Below are 9,818 nucleotides of genomic sequence, written 5' to 3' on the forward strand. Positions count from 1 at the left end.
AACAATGTACAGGGTGTATATTATACACTGCTGAACACTTTACCTGCATTTAATTCATTGACTCCCAGAAATAACAATAAATAGGCTGTATTTACAGACAAAATAATTTAAATAATTTTCTTTTACAAAACAAAGAACATTTAAATAATTTAAATGCCTTTCACCCAAAGTCACAAAACAGACAAGATTCAAACCCAGGTTTCAAGGCTCCACAGACCAAGACCAAAACACAACCTCTCACACTGAGCAACAGAGCTAGAAGTTGATGAGATTTAACTCATTGAAGGCTCTTCTTTAATAACAATCTCCCAAAACTTTTCCAATAGATCAGTGGTTCCTTGGGGCCTTGGATAAGAGATAGACTGCAAAGGAACCAGAAGATACTTTGGCAGATGACGACAACGTCCTAAATCTTGGTTGTAATGATAGTTTCATGAGTGTATCTATCCACCAAAATCTGTTCCTTTTAAATGGATGCAGTTTACTGTAACTCAAATTTAAAATTTTTAAAAAGAAAATGTTTGTGCTCTCACAAAAGTTAATCCTCTTCTAAACAAAAGGATTTCAGTATCTCTTCTGAAATTTTGCATTTTATCTATATTGAAATAGTAATAAAGCACTGAAATAATAAAATGCTATCTGACTGACTTGGTTATTTCAAGGATCAATTATCATACATCACCAATACTTCCACTAATATGATTTTAGATTACAAATAAATTTTAGTATAACAAGTTTCTGGTAATTAAAAGTTACAAAAATTTTACTTAAATGTTTACAAAATTAAGTAGCGAGACTATCAACAAATCTGTTTATCTGTGCTGGAATCAGAAGTTTACCACAGGCCAAAACTACCTTCTCTTCAGAGTTGCATCGCAGTTAGTATTCCTCCTTCCTCAGATGAATTAAAAGGGAAAAAAAGGCAATTCCAGCTCTAGAAACAAAATGGTTAACTTTACTTAGAAAAATGGTATGCTGACTATACTGAAAATGTACTCAGTCCCATAAAACATGAGTGGTAAATTCTACAAACTTCACCTAAGGTCAGTCAGTCCTGTTGCACCAACTACTGGCTGTGTGCTTTCAAGTGGTGGGGACATTCAGAACATTGAGAAGTTACAGTGGCACAGCTCAAAATCACAAACCTGTAAGGAAAACCAGCCCATTTTAAATAGTGATCTAAATAAGCAATATATGTTTTCCAAAAATACTGCTCCTAGTGAGCCATCCCAAAACTACTTTATTAAATAAAGTGCCTTCAGAGCCTGTGGCATCTTTTTTAATCTCAAGAGCAGATAATAGTTAGTCTGTAAAGACCACCAAAAAATTACAAAATTAAAGCATACTGTAACAAGTGAACCGAACTTTGCAGTGTTTTTTTTTTTTTTTTGGTCAAAACTAGTATCACTTATAAATTTTCCTGGATTTAAATAAGCGTATCAGAGAAAAGACCTCAAAGCATACCATGGTCAAATACTGAGAAAGGATAGTATACAAAGTTACATTTCTTCAACAATACCTTTAATTTATTCAACAAATGTTTACTATGCAGCTACTATTGTGTGACACACTTGAATATGCCAATGAGACTGGGAATTCTTCAAAAAAGAATAGCCAATTGTAGAAATATTAACTCACTTAACAGGAATACACTAACCTACTAAATGCAAGGTGGTATCCTAGATTGAACCATGAAACAGAAAAAGGACAGTAGTGGAAAAACTGGTGAAATCAGAATAAAGTCTGATATTTAGGTAATACTAACATACCTATGTTATCTCTAGTTCTGATAAAAGCACTACCATTATGTCAGATTAACAATCAAGGATCTGTGTGAAGGGAATATCACAATTCTATACTGTTTCATTTTTTTCTATATAATTAAAATTATTCCAAAATAAAGTTTTGAAAAAATAAGCACTTATCTAAAATTCCCTGACCCACCTAGTAATGTGGATAAACAAAGACAATCAGATCTAATTAAGATGAAAAATTATGAGCTCATGCAGTATTTGTTAGACTGCTTGATTTAATAAATAAATAGTTTCTTACATTAAAATTTTACTTAAATGCTTCCTTATATTTGGGATTATAAATTCAGTTATTAAAACATAAGACTATCTAGAATGTATTTTAGGTGGCTAATGATATGAAAACATCCAATTAGATTGATATTAATAATTTGAGAATACATATATGCTAAAATCAGAAATTATTTCTGGGTTTACAGTCACACCTCATGTTTACAGACAATAAAATGTATCCAGGTAAGTCAGGGAATTAGCTAATCCACTTAATTCAAAATTGCTCATTTATTCACATATTTATTAAATATCTAGTATAAAGTATTACCATAGGTACCAGTGAAACAAACCCCCATCTAAAATTTAAGGAACTCACAATCCAAATCAGAGTATAGACATACAAATAAAAACAACACATAAATATCACAACAAAACATGAAATGTCCTACTGGAGGGCTGCAGACAGTATCACAGAGGAAGGTGAAATTCATGAGGACAAGGAAGTCGAAGCAGGTGATGTGTGAGATGGATCATAAAGGTTCAAAGGATACTCCAGGCAAAGGGAACAACATGTGCTAATGATGAACAGATGAGTTTGGTCTTAATCGACTATTTGGAAAAACTCAGAATACAGTAAAAAATAAGTATTAGTCCACTGCTACCATCAATTCACATATATTTACTTAGGGCTTTAATACAGTAAATAAATTTGAATCCATTTATTTTGCATACAGTAAGTTTAACTTTTTCATACCTTTGACCTAATTCTAAGGCAGCAATTATACCTTTGACCTGATTCTTCCTCAACTGAAGCCCTTGTATAATGCCTACATGACTACCTGGTTACTACAAAGTGATGGCAGGCGGCAGGACCCTGCAGTTTGTCCTCAGAGTATTTCTCTGCAGTCTATCTCTGAAGTTAATTTGCTGCATGAACCAAATAGCCAAAACTCACTTTTGTACACATTGGTGCCATAATAAGAGAAGTAGGGGGTACAGAAAATTAGAAGTTAATGCCAATAACAAATATCAGACTGGTTTTTTCCCCTTATTATAAAGGTCATTAGATACTACAGATTGTTTTCCCTAAAAAAAGAAATTTCTAATTCTAATAAAGGGGATCAACAGGATGAATTCAAGATATTTTCTAAAGAAACACTATCAAAACAATCCAGACTTATATGTAACATTTTGCTACCAGCTGATGTTTAGATGAAGGACTGTTCTCTGAAGAGGCTCACATCATATTCAGGGGTGAATTCTAACATTGTAGAAGAAATACTACTGATAAAAAGTTTTCCATTTTAAACAAATTTGTAAACTACACCTTTATTAGTGCCTAATACAAGCGTTTTTCTATATTCAGCTGTGGATAAATGTCTGTGGAAATAAATAATTTTGGATTAAAAAAGTGTTAATTCTAACATTAAGAATAAAATTTAATCTAAATCTGAAGATATTTCTTACTTTAAAATGCTTGTTTCATCTGTATCTCTCAAGATAATTATACTGCAGCCAAATTTAGTTTATGCTGATGAATAGGAATATACTGTTTTTAAGTATTTCATGTATGAATAGAAAGCAGCAACAGCAAAAAAAAATTACATTTCTACAAAAATCCCCTTTATATTAAGAGTAACTTAAAATTGACTATCTTAACTTTTCATAAACATCTTCAAAGTAAAACTATATATCTTATCCTATTATCTCCTTTAAAAAAATAGTACATGTAAGCCTAACAATAAATCATTAAAGCTATCAAAGGCCCTAACAAGTTATCCTACGATGAAGCTGTCTCACATAATCTATATTCTTGAGTGACACTCTGTGTGTGTGTGTGTGTGTGTGTGTGTGTGTGAGAGAGAGAGAGAGAGAGAGACAGAGACAGAGAGACAGAGACAGACAGAGACAGAGAGAGACAGAGTGAGTGTGTGTGTATAAGAGGGTTTGGGGGGTAGCATGAGAGGTGCGAATATATTACTAGATTATAAAATCTAGGAAGAAAAATTAGAATAATAAGGATGGTGGGAAGGAAAGGAGGGCATTTAATGCATGATGGTAGATGACGGTCTCACTAATAGGGTACATGTGAGCCAAGACCTGAAATGAGGGCGTGACCCACGCATAAACAGTGAACAGCAATCCAGGCCAAGAACTAAACGCAAGTCCTGGGAATGGACCTTGGTGCCTTCCAAGCCCTACATCACAATTTCAATTAAGCAGCCAATTCATCAGGCATGTTTACTATGAATGAATTTCTAATAGGCAGCAGTAGTGGTAATAGCAGAAAAATAAAAGTACCAATACTAATAACGAAGATAAAACATAAAACTTAATGGGCTCTAACTTCATGCTAGGCACTGTACTACATGCTCATACATCAGTAGTTCCCCATCAGAAGCAATTATTCCCCTCCAGGGGACATGTGGCCATGTACAGAGACTCTTCCGGTGGTCACAACTGGAGGGCATGCTGCTGGCACCTAATAAATACACTACCATGCATGCACTAGGAAGCCCCACAATAAAGAATTATCCAGCCAAAAAATAGTACTGAGATTAAAAGATATCTGCTCTGTTTATTATTTCTCACAACAGGGCTGTAATTCAGATCATACAGAAAAAAAACCTGAAATTGGGACCAGAGAGGTTATATTACTTGCTATATAGTAACTGACAGAGCTGGGATTCAAATCTGATGATATAAAGGTCAGTTCTTAACCACCATGATATAACAACATTAGGATAAATAATAGATTATTCTTTCAGGATAAAGTCAAGGAAAATGACTAAATGGTTAAACCATGTGGTATGGCATAATTCTACCAAGTACAATCCTACAAAGCAATGGAACAGGCAACCTAAGCAAATGCCCTACACACCTACTGACCCAGGTTCATTGGTTAGAATATACTGGCAAGGCTTCTTAAGAAAAAGCAAGGACCATTCGCTTCCTTTCTGAGTTTATCAGGTAAAAAGAATATTTAAGAATACACAGTGTGTGCTGTACTAAGAAAAAAGCAGACCTAAGAATGTAGAAAAAGAACCATCTAGTACAAGTTGAAACTGACAAAAGCAGAATTACACTAGGCAACAGCAGTAAGAAAGAGTTAACTTTGAAGTTTACAACTATATTCTACTGACATTATAGGAGACATTAGCAGTTTGGGTTAACCACAGAAACACTGGAAGTAGCTAGCTCATCATTAAATCTATGGCCTAGGTAATAAAAGTCAAAGCTAACACATACTTAGCATAGGATATATGCCAATCCCTATGCTAAGTGTATTGAATGCATTATCTCATTATTTCCTCACATTGCTGTAAGGCAGGTGCAATTATTTCTATTTTCCAGATAAGCAAACTGAGGCCCTGACCATTACATAATTTGGCCAAGGTCACATACCCAGTATACCCAAATTGGACCCAGGCAGTGTGTCGAATTCCTGAGTCTACACTCAAACTATTATACTTTCTGCACTATACTTGCCTAACACATATTTTTATGTTCTTAATATATCATAATGAAATCTTAAAAAATACTGGAAATAAAGTGAAATAAATGCCCTTTGTCCCCCCAAAAATCAGGAAATCTTAAGGACTTTGCTACTCCTTATACATAAAAATAAAATGGTACTACCCTCAGGGTGTATAAACATCATTTTAGAAGTTATCAAACTTTGCAATTTTCACAGTCCAATTTTAGAATTGTTTTCATCTGTCCAATTCACACAAATTATGAATGAATTAAAACTACTAAATGTAGCCTCTCTGTACAATCCACTATGCCACTCAAAATTTTGTCTGATGAAGTTAAACTGTGCCAACAGATTAAAACTTCTGGATAATATTTTGAGGGTTTTAACAATTTTTCTTCACCCTCTCCAATGTACAAAGGATCATAGAAATGTAAATCCCCTTAACATTTAAAATGATGGAAAGTAAAGACACAATGCATGGCCATCACTGTCCAGTCTATGCATTTGGCAATTCCCTATACAATGCCTTTTGGAACTCTTAAGATATCTTCCTCTTTTAACTCTGATACAATGATTTAACATCTCATGTCTCTGAATCTGGTTTCTCAACCTAGACTATGTTCTTGAGAGTACAAACGGCATCTGTGTCTCAAATATTTTGAATCAAATCAATACTCTCAATATCTTTTCCTGTGTCATCAAAGGGCAACAATTAAAGGACATTTTTTACTGTTTTCAAAAATGCAAGTTATCATAAATGAGTAACAATTTCCCAAGTCATTTTATAGTTAAAAATAAGATGTCTATGCTTCTGAAAAGATTCTCCAGGATTCTCAGAGGGTGCTCCAAGAAATGAGAGAAAAAGAGCCCAAGATGTATTATTCCAGAAAGAAAGAAATTCAGCAGTCACTTGGCAGAAAGAATTCCTGAAATGTGGATGAATGAAAATATTTACAAACCAGCACACCAAGAAATGATACTCTCTGACACTGTGTGGGGTAGTTACATGCAATCCACAAATCTAAGATGCTGACCAATAAACCTCATTATCTCATTAAAAAACTGAAAAAATATTATGTCCAGACAAAAACTATTAAGTAGAAAAGATCTCATGAGAAACTGTGTAAAGAAAAAAAAAAAGAAAGCAAAATGTATCATAAAGGTAAACACCATACTACCATGTCAAGGAAGATAAACATTATAGACATTTTAGCACCCAAAAAGCAGAACTATATGCATAAATTCCATTTACCGGTTTTTGCTAGTATAAATCCATACTACGTAAAAATCTAAACTCAAAATGATTTGCAGTAATCTAATTGTCACTTGCTGCCTTCCACCTTTTATCAGGAAGTTTTATTAAATAAGCTATTACACAAGTCAATTATCAACCTTTCTTGATTCTAATACTCAATACAATTAAAATTTGAATAGTATGATATTAAATGATTAATATAAAGAAATTCCTTTCAATTTTACTAACCTGAAATGTACATTTGACCAAGGCTATTTTTCACCTACAGTTACACAGACCACTTCCCTTAGTTTGATTTATCTGAATATGTGACATGAGTATACCATAGTAATCAGCTAGATAAAGTCATCTGAGGTCTATCCCAACAGCACAGAGCGTATAACTAATTCAATGTGATAGATAAGGAAGTTCATTATCCTCCCAAAGAATGCAAAAGCAGTATAATGAATTACACTTTCACGCTCTTCAAAGGACCTATAAAGCATGCAAAGAACGGGGGAAAACTGGTCCCATCACCAAGTCATTTGTTATCCTTTTGACTAACAAATAAATAAAGCTTAAGATCTAAGGTGGTAATTCTGCATACTTAAAAAGTGGCCTACTTCAGCTGAGAAGTCTTTTTGCTGCTAAGAAATTTACTGAACTCTGTGTAGCTTAATGAGAGCAATAATAACTCCTAAAATCCCCCTTAAATTATGTTACTATCATGGGGAAATGGAGTATGTATTTTAAAATAGTAATAGTGTTGATGGTGATGACGCTGATGATGATAGAGGGAATATTCATTATCATAAAATATGGCCAGTTAACAGAAAAACTAGGGAGAAAAAGATCTAAATAGAAGTGAAGGTTAAAAATTACTATTTGAAATAATCTTTACACCTTTTGTGTGCTGGAATAAAGATACAATTTCAAAAACAGAAGCGTGCTGCAAAGATTTCCCTGTTCTTTGACTCATGTCTCTTTCCCACCACAAAAACAGACCTACGAACATTTTCACAATCTCAAACACTTCAATTATCCATAATAAGAAAAAAAAGAAAAAGGTAGGAAATTAATGAGTAATGGAGGCGTAATTTTGGAAGATCTCAAACCACCAGTTTGGAAAAAGGAAGACGAGTTAAAGATCAACATAGTAACTAAATAGAACAAAGTACTTAAGTACTCCCTAAGCAATTTACTGTATGTTTATTATTAGTGATTTGTCTTAAAATAAGGTGTTAAAGTTCGTATTTGGGGGAGGCTCTTCTATCGTTTCATTTTGAATTAACTATCTCTTCATGCAATGAAGATTAGGACTAGATAGATATTAAAGCGCTGTTGCACTTGTATTAATGACTATCCATGATCACATTCCGAGAATGATTTCGGAATAGCACCAATAACACGCATTCAAATTACCTCCAATCATAAGTCTCTAGGAAACGGCATTTAAAAACCTAAAAGTGGGAAAAGGTAATCGGACCCAGCAATACACTGCTGGGGGAAGAAGGGACACTGGACTGTGCGCGATACCAACCTTCTTTCTCCCTCCTCCCTGCCCCCCCGTATCAGGTGATCAGTTATTTAGCACCATTAACACACACGTACCGACAAGTGGTTCATTAAATTACACGTATTATCGGAAGGCCTTGATCATACGTTTCGCATTTCAAACTAAGCAAAAGGAGTCGACAGTTTAGGTCCCGAGCACAAAAGCGCGCGGTAACAGGAGAATGGAGAGAGCGCCAACTCCCCCCTCCGCAGCGGGCCCCGCGCACCAGGGCCCCACGCTCTGGGCCCGGCTCCCCTGCAAGGAAGACGGCGGAAGCGCCGGGTCGGGGGCCCGCGCGCCGGGCCTTCCTGGCGGCGCCCGCCGAGCCTCGGCCTGCGCGCCCGCGCGGCGGCGGCCGTGGGACACACTCACCCCCGAGGGCCCGGGAGAGGCCGCGGCCCCTGCCTCCGCCTGGCGCCTCGCCGCCGCGGCTCCCACCCCGGCCTGCAGTCCCAACGGCCCGTGCGGCGGAGGCGCGGCGCGGGCAGGCCGGGGCCGCTGCGCAGGAGGCGGGAGCGGGGATAGGCCGGCGGCGCGGGAGGAAGGCGCCGGGAGTGCGCCGCGGGCGGGGCGGGAGGCCCGCGGAGGCGCCGCGCGTGTGGACGGGGTGTAGGAGGGGGGACGGGCCGCGGCCGGGGCCGCAACTCACCCAGCTCCGCCGGACGAGCGCTACCGCTGGCAGCGAGAGGAAGATGGAGGCCGCCGCCGCCGCCGCCGAGGAGGAGGGGGCCCGGTGGGTGCCGCGGAGAGGGGGTACGCGCAGGACGTCGGCGTCGCTGCCACGGCCTCTTCCTCGCGGCCGAGCGGCTGCCGCTGACGACACACTCCTGGCTTCCGCGCCGCCCTCCCTACCCTCGTGGCAGCCGCAGCCGCCCAGGGCCCAACGATCACTCGCCTCGTGGTGACCGGGCGGGGGCGCGAGACCCCGCAGCCATCGGCGTGCGGCGGCGGCGCGGGGACAGGAGCGGGGCCGCGTCACGTGACCCCACTGTTTACCGTTCCGGGGGCCGCGGCCTGCGCCGCCTTTGCGCCTGCGCTCTGCGCGCCCTCCCGCGCCGCGCCTCCGCGGGGCCCCCGGCTGCAGCGCGCTGCTGCGCCTCCGCGCCCCGCCCAGGCTTGCGAGGGCGCGGCGCCGCCGCAGGCCTCCAGCGTTCGGCTGGCGGGGCGGGCCGGTGCAGCTGAGGACCGTCGCTTTCTCTCCATTGTAATAAGCACTGAGCCTTCATAGTTAACGTGATATTGGTGGCTGTATCCGCTCCCCACCCCGCAGGTACTTCTCATTGCTCGGTGTGTGGTCAACAATGGTAGACGAGCGGGGAGTCAATGAGCCCCTGACCCAAGAATCCGCGCTGGCTTTGCGCTGTAGCCCCCCATTCTTGACCAGCCTCCACCCTTACCTTGCCCCTAAATGGCAGACCCACTTCTAAATGCAAGTTGCCTCCTCTAGGAAACATTCTTGGTCTAAGTCAGCAGACCTCCAAGTGTGGCCAGAGGATCCCGAGGGGGTCCCCAGGATTTTTCAGAGAA

General features: G+C 39.5%; 1 protein-coding gene across 3 annotated transcripts in view; it reads right to left on the reverse strand.

Annotated features, from left to right (window-relative positions):
- PHF3 (PHD finger protein 3) overlaps positions 1-9,266 on the reverse strand; it is an 84,758-nt gene extending 75,492 nt beyond the window's left edge. Inside the window, exon 1 of one of the 3 annotated variants that reach the window (XM_036916259.2) lies at positions 8,941-9,266. The gene's annotated coding sequence lies outside the window, so the exon portion shown is untranslated. Of the gene's footprint in view, positions 1-8,663; positions 8,882-8,940 lie in introns of those variants that run through there. The other 2 variants (XM_036916261.2, XM_036916260.2) reach the window with 2 other exon arrangements.
- Between the last annotated feature and the right edge of the window lie 552 nt (positions 9,267-9,818).

This window comes from Manis pentadactyla, chromosome 16 (genome assembly GCF_030020395.1).
Source record: "Manis pentadactyla isolate mManPen7 chromosome 16, mManPen7.hap1, whole genome shotgun sequence".
NCBI classification, from domain to species: domain Eukaryota; kingdom Metazoa; phylum Chordata; class Mammalia; order Pholidota; family Manidae; genus Manis; species Manis pentadactyla.